Source organism: Equus asinus, chromosome X, assembly GCF_041296235.1.
Source record: "Equus asinus isolate D_3611 breed Donkey chromosome X, EquAss-T2T_v2, whole genome shotgun sequence".
Taxonomy (NCBI): Eukaryota; Metazoa; Chordata; class Mammalia; order Perissodactyla; family Equidae; genus Equus; species Equus asinus.
In genome coordinates, this window is record NC_091820.1 from 107,787,433 (window position 1) to 107,805,724 (window position 18,292).

The following is an 18,292-nucleotide window of genomic DNA, read 5'->3' on the forward strand; positions in this document are numbered from 1 at the left end:
CCAATGTAACACCCCTCATCTCTATGCTGGGGTATCACCTGTTATCTTCCTTTTCCTCTCTAGACTACACGTGTCTCCATTAGCAGAGCATTATTTTGCAAGAGAAGCGTGTTCCTTTTCTCAATAGGAAGGAAGAAATAAATGAAGGCACCAGCCAGGCCGGAGAAACTTGCGAGTCGCTGTGACTGCTTCGGATCCAGCACACCCCACCCACCTCGGGCTGTGGACGCCACCTGCAGCAGCCCGGGGAAAACGGAGGAAGAGGCGCTGGCTGCGGAGCAGGTCCTTGGCAAGGAGCGGAAGGTGACGGGGCGCAGGGAGCGCCTGCTCTCAGGATCCTGCCTCTCAGCTGAGGAGGGACCAATTCAAGTTTTAATAATCTCAGGCATATGAATGATGCAAACTTGCAACAGCGTTTGAAAGTGCACTTATTTAAACTTCTTTTTCCTCTAAATAGCTTTGCGACTGTCGACCGGTAAATTTTCCTTTTTATTTCATCACATTCATCGTTTGCCCTCTTGCCAGCAGGGACCCCACAATGGCGACAAATGGGTTCTCCGGGGCAAATGGCAAAAGAGAGGAAGTTTCCCGTCCGACTTTCCCAAGCCCCCCTCTCCCCGCCCCTTCTTGCACCTGGACCTTCTGAGGCTGTCGCACCCCTCCCCTGGGCGGGGCCGGCACTAGGGATACTGGATTTCTCCTACTCTTCCCGCCCCTGGATTCTTTCAGCCCTCACCCCCTCCCAGGAAAGAGGAAGAGAAGCAGCGGTGATGAGGACAGGCGGTGGTTGCCTACCCAGGATCCGAGGTGAGGCGGTGCCTGGGGTGCCCCACGGCTACATGACGTGGTGCGGGCGGGTTTTTCCCGCGGGTGCGTGGCCTCAGCCGGTAGGTGCCTCGCCTGCCTTCCCCTGACGCGGGGCGCGGGGCTGGGGGCTGGGCTGGGGCGGCCTTTCTGGCCTCTGGCCCCGGCCCTGTCCTCCACGTGTGGGCAGCCTGTGCCCCGCGTGCGACCGAGGCCAGTGGTGGCCGCGGCGGCGGCTCGGGGGGCGGGCGGGGCTGGCTGTGCGCGGGCGCGGGCTCCGTACCGCCGCCTAAGGTCTGTGCCCTGGCGCGGGATGGGCGGGCCCCCGAGGAGAGCCCCTCCGGCCTTGCCCCGTCGGTGGGCCCGGAAGCGTTCCCCTGTGGCCAGAGGGTGGCCTGGGTTCCTCCTCCGTCCTCCCAGCCCTCCCCGTGTACGTGGCCGCAGGTGGGTCAACCGGGTCGGTTTGGATGGAGGGCGCTGCCGTCAGGGCCTGGGTCCCCGGAATCTGTCCCTAGAGAAGCAACATTTAATGAATTTTTAACCTAAGAAAATTACAGCTCCATTTCTGCGTATGCGTTTAACCACATGGAAGAACAAGCCTCCAAATTTTCAGGGGCTCTCCCTAAGTGATGGAAATACTGGTGGTTTATATCTTCATCTGTTTACACTTCTGTGAAATAGGAGGATCTGAAAGGAGGATGCCTCTTATTAATGAAAAAAATGGAGCTTTTTAAAGAAATGATTTTTGGGTATCAAAGATAAAAGTTATTGGTAATAATACAAAATATGAATAAGGTGAACAAATTGTATGTGGACAAAATGTCCAAAAGGAAAGAAAACCCAATTATGTTAGTTATTTTTCGATGACATTGTTAAGGGGGATGTGTGGTGCTTGCGTGCATGCTCGTTTCTTGTTAGATAGTGAGGCAGAATATTGGTTTTATTTCCAAAATTTAAGAAACTCAACTTCTGCAAAGAAGATTTGATTGCATGAAAGGGCAATCGAGATATAAGGGGCAGGCATTTTCATATAGAAGACTATACTTGGTTTACAGTGGGATTATAACCGTTTCATGGGTTAAGGGAACTTGGGGCCACTTGAAACAAATCAGACTCATAAGAGGTCAGGAAATGGCAGGTAATACAGGCCCTCAGCTGGGCACGTCTTGGTTGTGCATTCATAATATGTAAGAAATTATGCAATAGTGTAGTTTTTGTTTGTATTTCCCTTATATGAGTGGCTGGGGAATCTTTCTGTATATTTAAGAGCCTTTTGTGTTTCTTTTTCTGGGAACTGTTAATGTCTTTTTCTTTTGGGTTGCTACTCTTAAATGATATCTAGAAGCCCACACTATATATATATGTGTTGGGAAGACTAGTGATGTGAATTGAAAATACTTTTTCCCATTTATCACTGCTTTGCTAACTGTGTGGGTTTTTTGAACATGATGAATTTTATGTGTTCACATTTATCCATTTTTTTAAATGGGCTTTTGAGTCAAAGGTATGAAAGGCTTTTCCTGCTCTGAGGTTATAAAGGAATCTGCACATTATTTCTTCTGGTAGTTGTATGGTTCTGTTCATTGTACATTTAATTCTTGAATCCCTATAGAGTTTATCCTTGTTTATTGTGAGAGGTGTGAAACTAAGAGCCTATTGTAGATGGCTAGCCCTTTGTCCCAAGGCCATCCTTACTCTGCTGATGTGGAAGACTGCTTTGTTGTTTACTCAATTCTTTTTTTGTTTACTAAATTCTTTTGTGTGTGTCTGTGTGAGGAAGATTGGCCCTGAGCTAACATCTCTTGCCAGTCTTCCTCTACTTCATTAAGGATGCTGCCACAGAGTGGCTTGATGATTGGTGCTAGGTCTGTGCTTGTGATCCAAACCTGTGAACCCTGGGCCACCGAATCCTATTACAAGAACTTAACCACTACGCCAACGGGCTGGCCCCTGTTTGCTAAATTCTTGTATGTCTTCAGGTTTATTCTTGGACTTTCTGTTCTACTCTATATTTTCACATGTGTTAAGACTGGTTCTCTCACAACACTGCTGTTCATCGTCATAACTCTCTTAGGTATTCCTGGGTGTTTATTGTCCCTTATGAACAATGGAAAATAACAAAGCCTTCAAAAGCCTTTTGGATTTTCCTTGGGATTGCATTAGATTGACTAACTGATGAAGAATTGATATGTTCATGAGGTTAAGTATCTCTACTTGAGAATATAGTATATCTTTATTCTTAAGTCTGTTTTTCTGTCCTTCAGGACTTCTATAGATTCCCTCGTGTAGATTTCCTAGATTACTCCTAATCATGTAATCTTTCATTATTGATATTTTAAAATCCTGTTCATTTTATTTCTAACTGGATATTTATTCATAGAATTGGCTTGTAAAAAGTATTGGTAAACACTTTGATTGTCAAGAATCTCATTAACTTTCTCGGTATCACTGAATGGTAGATTTTCCATATTCTAAACAACTCTTCAAAAGGTCAAAAAAATTTGAAGCATACCCCTCTGCTTGTTGGATTTTTGAGCACTGAGTGGGTAAGATTGGAGGAAAAGAAGTGATAAATCAATGTCTCTGAAATTTTTTCCCTCTTACCTGCAGTGTTGCAAACAGAGATTAAATGTCACTACTTTTTTTAAACACCTCATTGGATGGGTGTGAAACCCTTGAACTTCCACACTTTTACACATTCTGAGATTCTAAGCATTGTGAAAGTTAGTAACTAGGAAAGATGCTGTCTGAGACCTTCTTATTTATTAAGTCAGCGGCTAGATCCTGATCCACACAAACTTGTGGGCCATACCCAAGGCTGTAAGCAAGGTGCTCACAGTGAGTCCTTTTGGCCAAAGCTCACACTGGACCATGATGAAAATAGACAAGCTAGACTACCTGCTTGAGGACCCAGGAGGCTTTCCAAACAAAAGGAACTTGAAATCAACTGGAAGTCAAGGAATTTAGGGGCTCAATCACTGTTTTAGACAAGAAATGTGGACAACAGACTTTGATCAGACGCCAGAAGATGATGAATATCTCAATTAATATATAATAAAAGGGTCACCCTTACTAAAACATAACAAGATGGGCTTAAGAAACTGCAGACTATGACCCAGACACTGTTAAAGAGCATCAAAAGAAAGCAAAATGTAATAGGCTTGTGTTACCCTTCATTTCCAAGGACTAGTAAGAGGGATAAACATTTCCACTGAGACGAAGGGTTACCAAATGCTGATCGTTTTCTTCTTGAAAGTCTTCCATTGATATTATTCATCCTTTGACATAACACAGACCCTTGACTGGTAAGTGAAATAAAATAAAATACATAAAATATTTTTAAAGGAGAGACTAGTTCAAGCATTGCCTAGAGAATAAGGCTTTTTACACTGATTTGGAGCTATTTATATTTGATTTCTGGACTTGTGTTAAAAGTAATAAACAGAGTGACCCTCCTTCACTTGCTAATTCCCTTTGGTATCTCTGGTAGGGAACCCGGTTCCATTCCAACTGAGAGGTTGCACTGACCCGTGTGTAACACTCATGCTGTTCTCTGGGTGACTCCTGAGAATATGCCCCGAAGGCCCAGGCGTTAGGGCTGCGCTGGCCTGCTCTGCGCAACAGTCAGGCAGATGCGCCTGGGTCCCTAGACTCCAGAGGACCATGTCCTTCTCGGGTTGCCGGTCCCGAGTGGTACCGACACCCTCTGTGTCACAGGTCATAAGACAGGTGGTAGGGGATACTATGGGGCCTGACCCCGAGAGCCCTGTGGCGCGGGGGCCGCGACCCCAATCCCAACCCGCTGGAGATCCGATGCGCCTGCGGCACCGTCCCTTGTCGAGGACGCGCGCCGTTCTCCAGGCAGCTGACCCCTCCTCCGGGGGTCTCCCGTTGCTCCCGCTTGTACTCTGAGGGCTAGACGTGGTCCTTGGCGTTGCGGTCAGAACCGAACCCAGAGGGATCGTGGCAGACCTTGGAGAACGGAGACTCCTGGTATCCGCGGGCGGGAATGCGCACTCTGTGAGCCTGCTTGCAAGTCCGGGCGGCTGAGAGTGTCCGGAATAAGCCTTTGGACCCGAGCCGGGCCAAGGCCTTCTCCGCTTCAGAAGGGAGCGCGAGGGCGCAGGCAACCCAGAGAGGGGCGGCGGACACTTGTACCTTCATGGGGGCGGGCCCGCGCAGCTGCACCTCCCTTCCCGGAGGCGCCCGAGGCTCGCGGACTGGCGAGCCTGGACTGGGAGAATCGCACCAAGTCCCCCCCGGCCCGGGGCCGGGCTGTCTCCGGGAGGACTCATCCCTTTGGGAACGCTGGGCAGTACCCATGTGGCAGTCCCGAGACCCGGGCCCTTTTGATGCGTGTTCTTGCACCTCCCCCCAGCAGTCAGGGAGCGACTGTCCCAGGTGAGCAGAGGAGAGTGTCCAGGGCGTTGTTGTGAATTCAGCCAGAGTTCGAAGGACTGAAGAGTGGGGAGGGAACAGAAGGACCCTGCAGAGGTGGTAACCTGAGGGTGGGAAGCATTGTCTTCCCGAGGTGGGACGGGATATTCTGGATATTTGTTCCCTGCGCTAGGAGGAGCCAGGTGGTGGGGCTCTCGCGCCTGAGTCCTTGGGAGAAGCGGGTCCGCTTTGGAGGGAAAAAAGAGGAAATGTTCTCTAGGAGTTGAAGTGGGAGGACTGTAACACAATAGGAAACCAGGGAGATGGGTCCCTCTGGCTGAGGTGCACACACGTCTCTGCCCTGGGGCGCACAGACGGGGGTTCAAAAGGACGTCCACCTTCCGCCTACACAGGCTCTTGCTTGGGTTTGCTCTTCGGCGCCGACCTCCTGTGGATGAAAAGGATGACATCCAACTGTGACCTACCTTTTCCCCAGCCTGGGTGTGTCTGTACATGCATGGGGGTGCATGTGTGTATGCGCGTGTCTGTGGCAAGGGTCCTGTGGGGGGAGAGTGAGCTCTCTTGAGGTTCACTTGATGCTTCTAGGCCAACACAAATGTGTTCTAGCGGCTTCCCGGGGCCTCCATGGGACTTGTGGGGCGACACGTTCACAGTTAGCCTGGCAGGGAAAAGAATGAAAAACCCAACTGACTCCGTCCCCCCCCCCCCCCAACAGGAAAGAAAGCACAGTTTTGCCGGTTCTCCCAAAAGGGCAGTTTTGGAGGTGGGCGTGGCACCAGTGCCCATGGAGGCAAGGGTGGCGGCCTGCCTACTCTTGTTGTCTGAATCACACCACATTAACTGGTCAGTCAGTGGGTTCTTGCCACGCATGTGGGGCTGTTGGGGCGGGGGGTGGATGCACTTCTTCTCCCTTGGAATTCGCCCTGAGCTTTGGGGGCATGTTCTCAGGGGGTCCTTGTTTTGACGGTAAGGTGCTCCTCATAGCAGCTGGGCAAGAAGACCACAGGCCCTGTGCGCTGGCCCTCCCCCGCTCTGCCACCAAGTGCACGTCTCCACCCGCAGAAGCCCACCGAGTCATTTCCCACCCTGAACCTTCCCAAGGCGGCCCAGCTGTCAGGAGATGGACCCTGGGCCAGGCGCAAGGACGCCTTGGACTCTCTGGGGCAGGCTGCCAGCTGCCCTCCCGACTGAGCCGCGAGTGCCACAGTCCATATCTAAACTCTGGGGTCCCGTGGGAGAAGAGCCAGGTCCCTCGGGGGCCGGCAGCAGATGCACCTCACTCGATGCGACCTGCCCGGGACCTGTTGGCCGCCGCCTTTTGTGTGCGGCTGCTCGAGCCATCGAGGTAAGGCTGGCCCTGGGGGCCTCGTGAGAATGCCGTGGGGAGAGTGAGCCCCGACGGGGCAGCGGCTGGGGCTGGTGGGGACCCTGCACCTGCCCTCAGTTCATCTCTAGAGGTCTCCTGCGGGCCTGCAGGGCAAAGATGTGGCTAGGACGGAGAGGTGCGCCTCCACTGTTGGGTGCCTCGACCAGGAGCCCTTGCTTTCTGACCGCAGAGGCAGGCGGAGAGGACCCACCAGGGACCAGTGCTCTGCCCTGCGAAGCGCTCGACGGGGAGGTGCTCCCGGAAAGCGGACAAGTTGGGGAGCCGCCATGTTGGAGGCACAGGCCAGCTCCACATGGGTTGGCGTTTTTTCGCCAGCAAAGGGCGGAGGAAGAGGACTCTAAGTGAAGGCAGGCTGACATTTCTAGTGCAATACTGCCATCCAGAGGAAGGCGTTGGCGAATCCCGCGCGCCATGCTTGCTGGCTTCCCGCGGAGGAGCGGCTGAGGAGTAAAGGCTGGGTCCAGGGCAGCTGGAGGGACAGGCCATGGCCTGGGTCTGGTCTCAGGCCCTGGCAGCTCGAGAGCCAGGCACTGGGAGGAGGCGCGCGGCTCGGGCGCCTGGTGGGACGGGTCCAGGAGGCCAAGGCTCGTGGACCTGGAGGCCGCCATGTCTGTTCTGGCCTGGCGGAAGCTGCTCCGAAGGCGCTCAGTGTCGCGGAGTTGTGGCTTTTGGTTCGCATGATACTTCCCCTCGGAGCAAGAGCAAGTTCCGCCTGGGGGCGCCCGGGGCCTTGAATACCCCTGGTTGGCCACAGGGCAGCCCAGCCAGACCGCAGCTGGCACTGTAGGTTGGCCGTCATTGGCGCAGGGGGGACCCGAGATGTCTCCTTGGCCGGCTCTGAGGATCGGGTGTTGTGAAGCCTGGCCGCCCAGCATCAAGGAGACTTGGAGTGGTTGCTGGGTGCGGGAGGCCGGTCTGGGGCGGCGTGGGATTGGGGGTTCCTGTGAGCAGGGTCCCAAAGGTACAGGCCCTCATGGGGTGAGCCGGTGCAGAAGCAGCAACAGCCCCCTCCTCCAAGGCCTGAGCTGAAGAAGCAGTAACTAAGAGAGACGAGGCGGCCGTGGTGCCCTCGCACGGGGTTTCGGAGACTCGGTCTCCTCAGTGCTCCCGAACTCCAGTCCAGGCGGACTGGTCCCCCACCGCGTGCTGCGTTGACAGCATTTGGCTTCCCGGGCCACCTTTTCCAAGGTCCCGTGAGAGTCTAGGGGCCACGGAAGGAATGGCCCTGGCTGCTGTGCCAGAGTCTCACGATCCCTTAAGACCTGGTCTCTCATGATCCCTTCAGACCTGGTCGTCGAGGTACCTGTGTGGAGAGAGCAACATCGAGGATCAGGCCAGTTGGACAAAGGCTGCTCGCTCCCCACGCCCCCTACCCGACCCTACACTTTCCATACATCCTCCAACCATGCAGCACTGACCCTGGGCCATGGGCTCCCAAAGAGGCTCCCATTCCTGGACTCATAGATCAGATGTGGAGACCCAGGCTGTCCTGATAGCCCCCTTGTGGAAGAAGCTCTGGGGCACATAGTGCCTTGCTCCCCACCCCCACGCACCAGCCTGCCCCAGTCCAGTGGGAGCTGCCTGGGGCAGTGCTTCCTGCTCGTGTGCTCACCTCCGCCCTGCCCCTGCGTCCTCCAATGCTGAGTCCTCATGAGGGCCCCTCAGGGATGGGCGTTCCATCCCCTTCTGTAGACCTCCTGGAAGGGTGCCAATTGCAGCCCCTGTCACTCTCCAGAGAGCCCTCCTGGGGGAAGAGGCTTTAGAAGGGGATGGAGTAGGGGAGCAGTGGGAGAAGAGGCTTTGGATGCCTGCCAGCCTCCTTTCGGATCCCCAGGGCATGGTGTCGACTCCTGGGTCTCCTGGTTCCCAGTGCCTATCCCGAGAGCCTGGCAGCCTCCCGCCTTTTGGGCCTTGGCACAAACAGCAGCCCCCACAGAAGGTGCACCCCTTAACGCCTCCATAACCGTTGACCGCCCTGCTTGAAGTCCCAGGTGCCTTCCAGAAAGAGAGGACCTGGGTCACACTGCCCAGGAGGCCTGGGGTTAGGTCTGCGCTGGCCTACTCCTGGCAGGAGTCAGCGAGATGCGCCTGGATCCCGTGACTCCAGAGGACCATGTCCTTCTTGGGTTGCTGGTGCCCAGCGGGGACCAACACCCTCCGTGTCATAGGTCACGAGATGGGCGGTAGGATATACCGTGGGGCCCGACCCCCGGAGCCATGTGGCGCAGGGGCCACAACCCCAAGCCCAACCCACTGTGGATCCGGTGCAACTCCTGCACCCTCCCCTTGTTGCGGCCATGTATGGGCCAACGCAGGCCATTCTCTTGGGGCTAGGCTGTTCCCCAGGAGGCTCACCCCTCCTCTGGGGGTCTCCCATCGCTCCCACTTGTGCTCTGAGGGCTAGACGCGGGCCTTGGCGTTGCGGTCAGAACTGAACCCAGAGGGATGGTGGCAGACCTAGGAGAACGGAGACTCTGGGTTTCAGCCGGGCAGGAAGGCGCGCTGTCTGTGAGCCTGGCTTGAAGTCCCGGCGGCCGAGAGTGTCCGGAATGAGCCTTTGGACCCGAGCCGGGCCAAGGACTTCTGCGCCTCAGAAGGGACCGCGAGGGCGCAGGCAACCCAGAGAGGGGTGGCGGACACTCGTGCCTTCACGGGGTGTGATCGCGCACGGCTCCGCCTCCCTTCCCGTGGGCCCCCGAGGCACACGGACGGCTGAGACTGCACTGGGAGAATCAGACGAAGTTCCACGTGGCCCTGGGGTTGGGCGGTTTCTGGGAGGACGCATCCATTTGGGAACGCTGGTAGTACCCATGTGGCAGTTCCGAGGCCAGGGCCCTTTCGGTGCGTGTTCTTGCACCTCCCCCTAGCACTCAGGGAGCAACTGTCCCAAGTGAGAAGAGGAGGGTGTCCAGGGCAGCGTGGTTCAGCCAGGGTTCGAGGACTGAAGAGTTGGAAGGGACCGGAATGACCCTGCAGAGGTGGCGACCTGAGGGTAAGACGCGTTGCTTTTCGGAGATAGGACGGGATATTCGCTCCCTGTGCTAGGAAGAACGAGGTGGTAGAACTCTCGGGCTTGAGTCCTTGGGAGAAGCGTGTCCACTTTGGAGGGAAAAATGCTGAAAGGTTCTCTAGGGATTGAAGTGGGAGTTGTGTAACACAATAGGAAACCAGGGAGGTGGGTCCCCGTAGCTGGCACACACACAGGTCTCTGCCCTGGGGCGCACAGACCGGGTTCAAAAGGGCGTCTACCTTCTGCGTACACAGGCGCTTGCTTGGGGATGTTCCTCTGCGGGGCAGACCTCCTGCGCACACAAAGGATGCCATCCAACTGTATACCTTTTCCCCAGCCTGTGTGCGTTTGTGTGTGCGCGTGCTTTCGTGTGTGTCTTTCTGTCTGTGGGAGGGGTCATGAGGTGCGGGCGGGACAGTGGGTACTCTTTCTCTCGAAGTTACCTGGACATTTCTCAGGCTACAGGAACGCGCTCTAAGCTGCCTCCCCGGTTTAGGGGCCTGATTGGTACTTGTGGCACGTTCTCGGGTAGCAGGCAGGGAAAAGAATGAACCCAACTGACTGTCACCCCCTCCCCATCAGAAGGAAAGAAAGCTGAGTTCTGCAAGTTCTCGCCAAAGGGGAGCATTTGGGGCATGGGGCTGAGCAGCGACATTGCGCACTGAGGCCAAGGTGGCGGCCTGTGTCCCCTTCTTGTCTTCAGACTACTTTACCCGGTCAACCAGTGGGTTTCTGCCACGCGTGGGGGCAGAGGTAGGTGACCTTCTCCTCCCTTGGGATTCGCCCGGAGTGGCAGAGGCGAGTTTTCAAGGGGCTGTTGATGTGACCCTGAGGTGTTCCGCGATGCAGATGGGCTGATCCGTGTGCAAGAAGACCACAAGCCCTGTGCGCTCACCCTCTCTCGCTTCACCACCAAACACGCATGTCTTCACCCGCGAAGCCCACTGCGGCTTTTCCCACCCCAAGCCTTCCCACAGTGGCTCAGCTATCAGGAGATGGACCCTGGACCAGGCGCAAGGACTCTTTGGCATCTCTGAGGCGGCCACCCAGCTACCTTAGCAGCTGAGGCATGTGTGCCAACATCCATGCCTAAACTCTGGGAGAAGAGCCAGGTCCCTTGGGGCCCGCCAGGACATGGACCTCACTCTTGATGCCCCTGCGGGGCCGTAGGCTGCCGTTCTTTGTGTGCGGAGGCTCGAGGCCTCGCGGTGTGGCTGGCCTCCAGGGCCCCCGAGAGAACGCCCCGGGGAGTGTGCCCCAACGGGCACCGGCCAGGGCTGGTGGGGACCCTGCCCCCGTGCTCAGTGCGTTTCCTGAGGTCTCTTGCTGACCTGCAGGGCTAAAGATGTGGCGAGGACGGAGAGGTGCGGCTCCACTGCTGGGTGCCTTAATGAGGAGCCCTTGCTTTCTGACCGCGAAGGCAGGCCAGAAGCCCCACCAGGGACCACTGCTCTGCCCCAAGAGGCGATCAGCATGGCGGTGTTTCCCAAAGCTGGCCAAAGTTGGAGGCAGAGGGCGGCTCCACACGGCTTGGCGTTTTTTCGCGAGCAAAGGGCGGAGGGAGAGGAAGCTGGGCAAGGGCAGGCTGGCATTTCTGGTGCAATACTGCCATCCAGAGGAAGGTGTTTATGGATCCCGTGCGCCTTACATGCTGGCTTCTGGGGAGGAATGGCCCAGGAATGAAGGTAGCATCCTGTGTAAGACAAAGGACAGACCCCTGAGCCCAGGTCGGGGGTCGGATCTCAGGCCCTGGCATCTCCAGAGCCAGGCACCTGGAGGAGGGACGCGGCCCAGGCTCCTGGTGGGATGGGCCCAGGAGGCCAAGGCTCCAGGCCCCGGTGGCCGCCATGTCTGGTCTGGTCAGGGCTGGCCTGGCGGAAGGTGCTCAGGAGGAGCTTGGGGCTGGCGTTAGCCCATTGGGCCACGTGCCCCTTCCCCTCGGAGCTACAGCAGGTTCTGCTCGGGCGGCCCAGGACCTTGGACGCATCCCCTTGGCCACAGGGCAGCCCAGCGACAGATTGGCACAGGCACTTTTGAGAGTGGCCACTGTTGGCTGAGGCAGAACCCCTGATGTCCCCTTGTCCAGCTCTGGGGATCAGGTGCGGAGCCCGGCCATGCAGAGTCAGGGCAACTTGAGAGGGTTGCTGGGGGTGGGAGGCCAGTGGAGTCTAGGGTCGGGGGCAGGAATGGGGGTTTCCACGACCAGGGTCTGAAAGGGACAGGCCCTCAGTGGGTGAGCTGGTGTGGAAGCAGCGGCAGCTGGCTCCTCCGAGGCCGGGACTAAGAAGCAGTGCCTAACAGACATGTGATGGCCGCAGTGCCATCTCACAGGGTTTTGGCTCATCGATCTGTCCCGAGCGCTCCCGGACTCCATTCCAGGCAGAGCAGTCCCCTACACGTGTTGCGTTGACAGCCTGCGGCTTTCCGGGCCACCTTCTGCAAGTCCCATAAGAGTCTCAGGGACCAGGGGAAGGATAGCGCTGGCTGCTGTGCCCCAGTCTCATGCTCGCTTTACACCTGGTCCTCAAGGGATTGGTGTGGAGAGCCTGCCAAAAGGGCTCAGGTCTGTTGGACCGCGGCCGCTTGCCCCCCCCCCCCCACCCTTCCACAGATCCAAGGTCAATGGAGCCCGTTGGCCAATGCTCCAAGGAAGGCTCCCGGTCCGGGGCACAAGGATCCCATATGGAGACGCCTGCTGTCCCCATAGCCCACTTGTGGAAGCAGCTCTGGGATAAGTCGTGCCTTGCCCTACCCACCCACGCGCTCAGCCCACCCCAGTCCAGTCGGAGCTGCCTGGGGCAATGCTGACTGCTTGGCTGCTCACTGCCACCCTGCCCCACGTCCTCTAACACTGAGTCCTCCTGTGTTCCATCCCCTTGTCTCGGACCTCCTGGAACGGTGCCGACTGTAGCCCGTGTCAGTTTCTGGAGAGGTCTCACGTGGGAAGAGGCATGGGATGGGGGTGGGGAGGCGAGGTGGGGGGGTTGGTGAGAGGCTTTGGTCGCCCACCTCCCTCATTGCCGAGCCCCGGGGTACGGCATCAAACTGTAGGATCCCCTGGTTGCCCGTTCCTAGCCAGAGAGCCTGGCGGCCTCATGGTGCCCTTTGGCCTCAGCACAAACAGGGGCCCCCACAGAAGGCACGCCCTCCCACCCTTTTCCACAAGCATAGACTACCCTGTTAGAAGTCCCAGGTGCCTTCACCAACAAGAGGACCTGGGTCACACTGCCCTGGAGGCCTAGGGGTTAGGACCGCACTTGCACATTACTCCCGCCTGTGCTCTGAATACTAGACACGGGCCTTGGCATTGTGGTCGGAACCCAACCAAGAGGGATGGTGCAGACGTCGGAGAACGGAGAGTCTGGGTTTCAGCCAGGCGGTAAGGTGCGCTCTCTGTGAGCCTGCTTGGAAGTCCGGGGGGCTAAGAGTGTCTGGAATGAGCCTTTGGAGTGGAGCCGGGCCAAGGCCTTCTGCCCTTCAGAAGGGACTGTGAGGGTGCAGGCAATCCACAGATGGGTAGTGGACACTTGTTCCTTCACAAGAGGGAGTGAACGCACGCACGCAGCTCCACCTCCCTTCCCGTGGGTCCCGAAGGCACGCGGACAGGCGAGCTTGGACTGGGAGAATCAGACTAAGTCCCGCTTGGCCTGGGCCAGGCTGTCTCTGGAGGATGCATCCCTTTGGAGGATGGGGACTGCCAGTGCTTGGCAGTACCCACGTGGCAGTTCCAAGGCCAGGGCTCTTTCTGTGCATTTTCTTGCACCTCCCTCCGCACTCACTGGGCGACTGTCTCAAGTGAGCTGAGCAGTGTGTCCAGGGCGATGTCCTTCAGCCAGTGTTCGAAGGCCTGAAGAGTGGAAAGGACCTGGAAGGACCCTGCAGAGCTGGCGACTGGAGAGTTGGACGCATGGGTTTTCGGAGGTGGGACGGGATATACGCTCCCTGCAATATTAAGAACGAGGTGGTGGAACTCTCAGGCCTGAGTCTTTGGGAAAAGCTGGTACACTTTGGAGGGAAAAAAGTGGAAAGGTTCTTGAAGGGTTGAAGTGGGAGGAGTGTAACACAATAGGAAACCAGGGCGATGGGTCAGCCTGGAGGACGTGCACACGTCCATGCCCTTGGGCACACCGACGGGGCTTCAAAAGGACTTCCACCTTCTGCTTACACAGGTGCTTGCTTGGGCTTGCTCCTCAGGGGCCAACCTCCTGAAGATGAACAGGATGACATCCAACTGTGACCTATCTTTTCCCCAGCGTGTGTGTTTGTGTGTGTGCGTGCACGCGAGTGCGTGCATGTGTGTGTCTGTCTGTGGCAGGGGTCGTGTGGTATGGGCGGGGCAGGGCGTGCCCTCTCTCGAAGTTCGCTTGATGCTTCTAGGCTGACAGGAACAGGTTCTAAAGTCCTTCCCAGGCCTCCCTGGTATTTGTGGAGCGATATGGTCACGGGAAGCACGGCAGGAAAAAGAATGAAAAACCCAAATGACCACCACCATCACCACCACCCCTGCAAAGAGGAAAGAAACCAGGGTTTTGCAGGTTATTGCCAAAGGGTTATATTTGGGGGTGCCACGGTGATGGTCAGCATGGAGGCCAGGGTGGTAGCCTGCAATCCCTTCTTGTCTTCAAACCACTTCACCTGGTCAGCAGCTGGGTTCCTGCTACAGGTAGGGGTGCTGAGGGAGATGGGTACGCTTCTTCTCCCTTGGGATTTGCCCTGAGCTTTGAGGGCAGGTTCTCAAGGGGCCATTGAGGTGACAGTGAGGTGTACCTCATAGCAGGTGGGCAAGAAGACGACAGACCCTGTGTGCTCACCCTCTCCCACTTACCACCAAACGCATGCATCTCCACCCGCAGAAGGTCACTGAGGTGTTTCTCACCCCGAGCCTTCCCACTGTGGCTCAGCTGTCAGGAGGTGGACCCTGGGCCAGGTGCCAGGACGCTATGACATCTCTGGGGCAGGCACCTGGCTGCCTTCCCGACTGAGGAGGGTGTGCCACTGCCCATGCCTAAACTCTGGGGGCCCTGTGGGAGAAGAGCCAGGTCTCTCAGGAGATGGACCTCACTCTTTGATGCCCCTGACTTGCCCGTGGGCCACCGACCTTTGTATGCAGCTGCTCAAGTCCTTGTGGTAAGGCTGGTCCCTGAGGCCCTGTGAGCACGCCCTAGGGAGATTGAGCCCCGATGGGCACTAGCCGGGGCTGGTGGGGACCCTGTGCCTGCGCTCAGTGCCAGTTCCCAAGCTCTCCTGCTGGCCTGCAGGGCAAAGATGCGGCTAGGATGGAGAGGTGCGGCTCCACTGCTGGGTGCCTTGATGAGGAGCCCTTGCTTTCTGATCGCAGAGGCAGGCGGAAGGGACCCACTCACCCAGGACGACTGCTCTGCCCCACTGATACTCAACAAGAGGGTGCTCCCCAAATCGGCCCAGACCGGAGCCGCCAGGTTGGAGACAAAGGCGGGCTCCACACTGGTTGGCGTTTTTTCGCCAGCAAAGGGCGGAGGGAGAGGACTCCTGGCAAGGGAGCTTGGCGTTCCTGGTGCAATGCTGCCATCCAGAGGATGGCGTTTGCGGATCCCGTGCGCCCTGCACGCTGGGTTCCCGTGCAGCAGCGGCCCGGGAGTGAAGGCTGGGTCCCCGGCAGGACACGGGACAGGCCACTGGACCCAGTCCGGGGAACGGGTCTCAGGCCTTGGCAGCTCCTGAGCCCGCTACCCGGAGGAAGTGGGTGGCCGGGTCTTCTGGTGGGAAGGGTCCAGTAGGCCAAGGCTCAGGGCCCCAGTGGCCGCCATGTCTGATTTTGTCAGGGCTGGCCCGGTGGAAGCTGCTCAGAAGGAGCTTGGGGCCGGGGGCCGTGGACATTGGGCCGCGTGCCCCCTCCCCTCAGAGAAAGAGCCGGTTTGGCCTGGTCGGCCCAAGGCCTGGGACGTATCCCCTTGGCCACGGGGCAGCCCAGGAACAGACCTGAACAAGCACCGGAGGATGGCTGTGGCTGGCGGAGGCAGGACCGGAGATCTCCCCTTGTCCGGTTCTGGGGATCGGGTGTTGCAGAGCTCGGCCACCCAGCATCAGGGGGGCTTGAGTGGGTTGCTGGGGCAGAAGGCCGGTGGAGTCTAGGGTGGGGGGGATTTGGGGTTTCCATGAACAGGGTCCGGAAGGGACAGGCCCTCACAGGGTGAGCTGGTGTGGAAGCAGCGGCAGCCCCCTCCTCCATGGCCCGGGACTATGAAGTAGTGCATAACAGACACCTGGTGCCCGTGGTGCCATCTCACAGGGTTTCGGCTCCTCGGTCCGTCCCAAGCGCTCCCAAACTCCAGTCCAGGTAGAGCGGTCTGCCGCTGCGTGCTGCGTTAACAGCCATTGGCTTTCCGAAACACGTTCGGCAAGGTCCCGTGAAAGTCTCCGGGACCAGGGGAAGGAATGGCGTGGGCTGCTGCGCCTCCGTTTTACACTTGCTTCAGACCAGGTCCTCAAGGGTCCAGTGTGGAGAGGACTCCGAAAGTGCTCAGGCCTGTTGCACATCTGCTGATCGCTCCCTAGTCCTCTCTCACCCCGCCCCCTTTCCGCAGATCCACCCACTGTGGAGCATGTTGGCCAAGGATCCAAAGGAAGCTCCCGGTCCAGGAAATACCGACCTGATGTGGTTACCCCGGCAGTCCCAACAGCCCACTTGTGGAAGAAGCTCTGGGTCAAGTGTGCCTTCCCCTAGACGCACCCCCAACCCAGGCATCTAGCCCACCCCAGTCCAGTTCGAGCTGCCTGGGGCAGTGCTTCCTGCTGGGCTGCTCACCTCCGCCCTGCCCTGGGGCCTCTAACCCCTAGTCCTCATGAGGGCGCCTCAGGAATGTGCTTTCCATCCCCTTCTGTGGGACCTCTTGGAAGGGTGCGGATTGCAGCCAGTGTCACTTTCCGGAGAACTCTCCTGGGAGAAGAGGCTTTGGAAGGGCACGGGGTGGGGGCGAGGCTTTGGACGCCTGCCTCCCTCTTTGCTGATCCCCAGGGCACGGTCAACCTCCCGGATCCCCTGGTTCCCAGGGCCTAGCTCAAGAGCCTGGCGGCCTCCCGGCACCTTTTGGGCCTCGGCACAAACAGCGGCCCCCACAAAAGGCGTGCCCCCAACCCCCCTCTGCAACTATAGGCTGCCCTGCTTGAAGTCCCAGGTGTTTCCCAAGTGAGAGGACCTGGGTCACACTGCCCCAGGAGCCCAGGGTTTAGGGCTGCGCTGGCCTACTCCCAGCAGGAGTCCAGGAGATGCGCATGGATCCCGTGACTCAAGGACAATGTCCTTCTCGGGTTGCCTGTCCCTAGCACGTACCGACACCCTCCGTGTCACAGGTCACAGATGGGCGGTAGGGGATACCGTGGTACATGACCCTGGGAGCCTTGTGGCGGGATGCCTGCGATCCCAAGCCCAACTCACTGGAGATCCGGTGCTGCTGCGTCGCCCTGACTTGTCACAGTCAGGTCCTGGCCGATGCGGGCCGTTCTCTTGGCGCTTGGCCATTTCCCAGCCGATTCACCCCTCCTCCTGGGGTCTGTAGTCACAACTGCTTGTGCTGTGAGGGTTAGACGTGGGCCTTGGCGTTGCGGTCAGAACCGAACCCAGAGGGATTTTGGGAGACGTTGGAGAACGGAGACTCTGGGTTTCAGCCAGGCGGGAAGGCGCGCTCTCTGTGAGCTTACTTGGAAGTCCGGCAGCTGAGTGTCTGGAAAGAGTCTTTGGGGCGGAGCCAGGCCAAGGCCTTCTGCGCATAAGAAGTGACATCGAGGGCGCAGGCAACCTAGAGAGGGGCGGTGGACACCGAGCTTGCCTGGCTTTACCTCCCTTCTCATGGGCCCCGAGGCTCGCAGACGGGTGAGCCTGGACTGGGAGAATCGCCCCAAGTCCCATTTGGTCCGAGCTGGGCTGTATCGGGGAGGACTCATCCCTTTGGAAACGCTTGGTAGCACCCATGCGGCAGTTCTGGGGCCAGGGACCTTTTTGGTGCCTGTTCTTGCGTCTCCCCCCAGCACTCGGGAGTGACCTTCCTAAGTGAACAGAGGAACCTGTCCAGGGCCGGGTCATTCAGCCAGGGTTCTAAGAACTGAAGAGTGGTAAGGGCACAGAAGGACCCTGCAGAGGTGGCGACCTGAGGGTAGGAAGCGTTTCCTTTCAGAGGTGGGGTAGGTTAGGTGGGCCTCTGGGGCCTGAGTCCTTGGGAGAAGTGGTCCGCTTTGGAGGGAAAAAGCGGAAATACTCTCGAAGGGTTGAAGTGGGAGGAGTGTAAAACAATAGGAAACCAGGGAGTTGGGTCCGCCAGGATGACAGGCACACACATATGTGCCCTGGGGTGCACAGACGGGTGTTCAAAAGGACATCCACCTTCCGCCTACACAGGCTCTTGCTTGGGTTTGCTCCTCGGGGGGCCGACCTCCTGTGGAGAAAGAGGATGACATCCAATTGTGACCTACCTTTTCCCTAGTGTGTGTGTGTGTGGGTGTGTGTGGGTGTGTGTGTGTATCTGGCTGTCTGTGGCAAGGGTTGTGGGGGTGGCCGGGTTGTGGGGGCGCTTTCTGGAAGTTCACTTGATGCTTCTCCACTGACACAAACACGTGTTCTACCGGCCTCTCAGGGCCTTGGTGGTAGTTGTGGAGCAACACCATCATGGGTAGCCCCGGCAGAGAAAAGAATTAAAATCCCAACTGATCGCCCATGCCCG

General features: G+C 57.7%; 1 long non-coding RNA gene across 5 annotated transcripts in view; it reads left to right on the top strand.

The window, feature by feature from the left end:
• Positions 1 to 656: 656 nt before the first annotated feature.
• The window catches only part of LOC123282622 (uncharacterized), a 48,793-nt gene continuing 31,157 nt past the window's right edge, over positions 657 to 18,292 (top strand). The window contains exon 1 of one of the 5 annotated variants that reach the window (XR_011499761.1): positions 657 to 807. This is a non-coding gene — a long non-coding RNA (uncharacterized lncRNA). Of the gene's footprint in view, positions 808 to 9,336; positions 9,582 to 14,510; positions 14,727 to 16,927; positions 17,449 to 18,292 lie in introns of those variants that run through there. The other 4 variants (XR_011499759.1, XR_011499757.1, XR_011499762.1 and 1 more) reach the window with 4 other exon arrangements.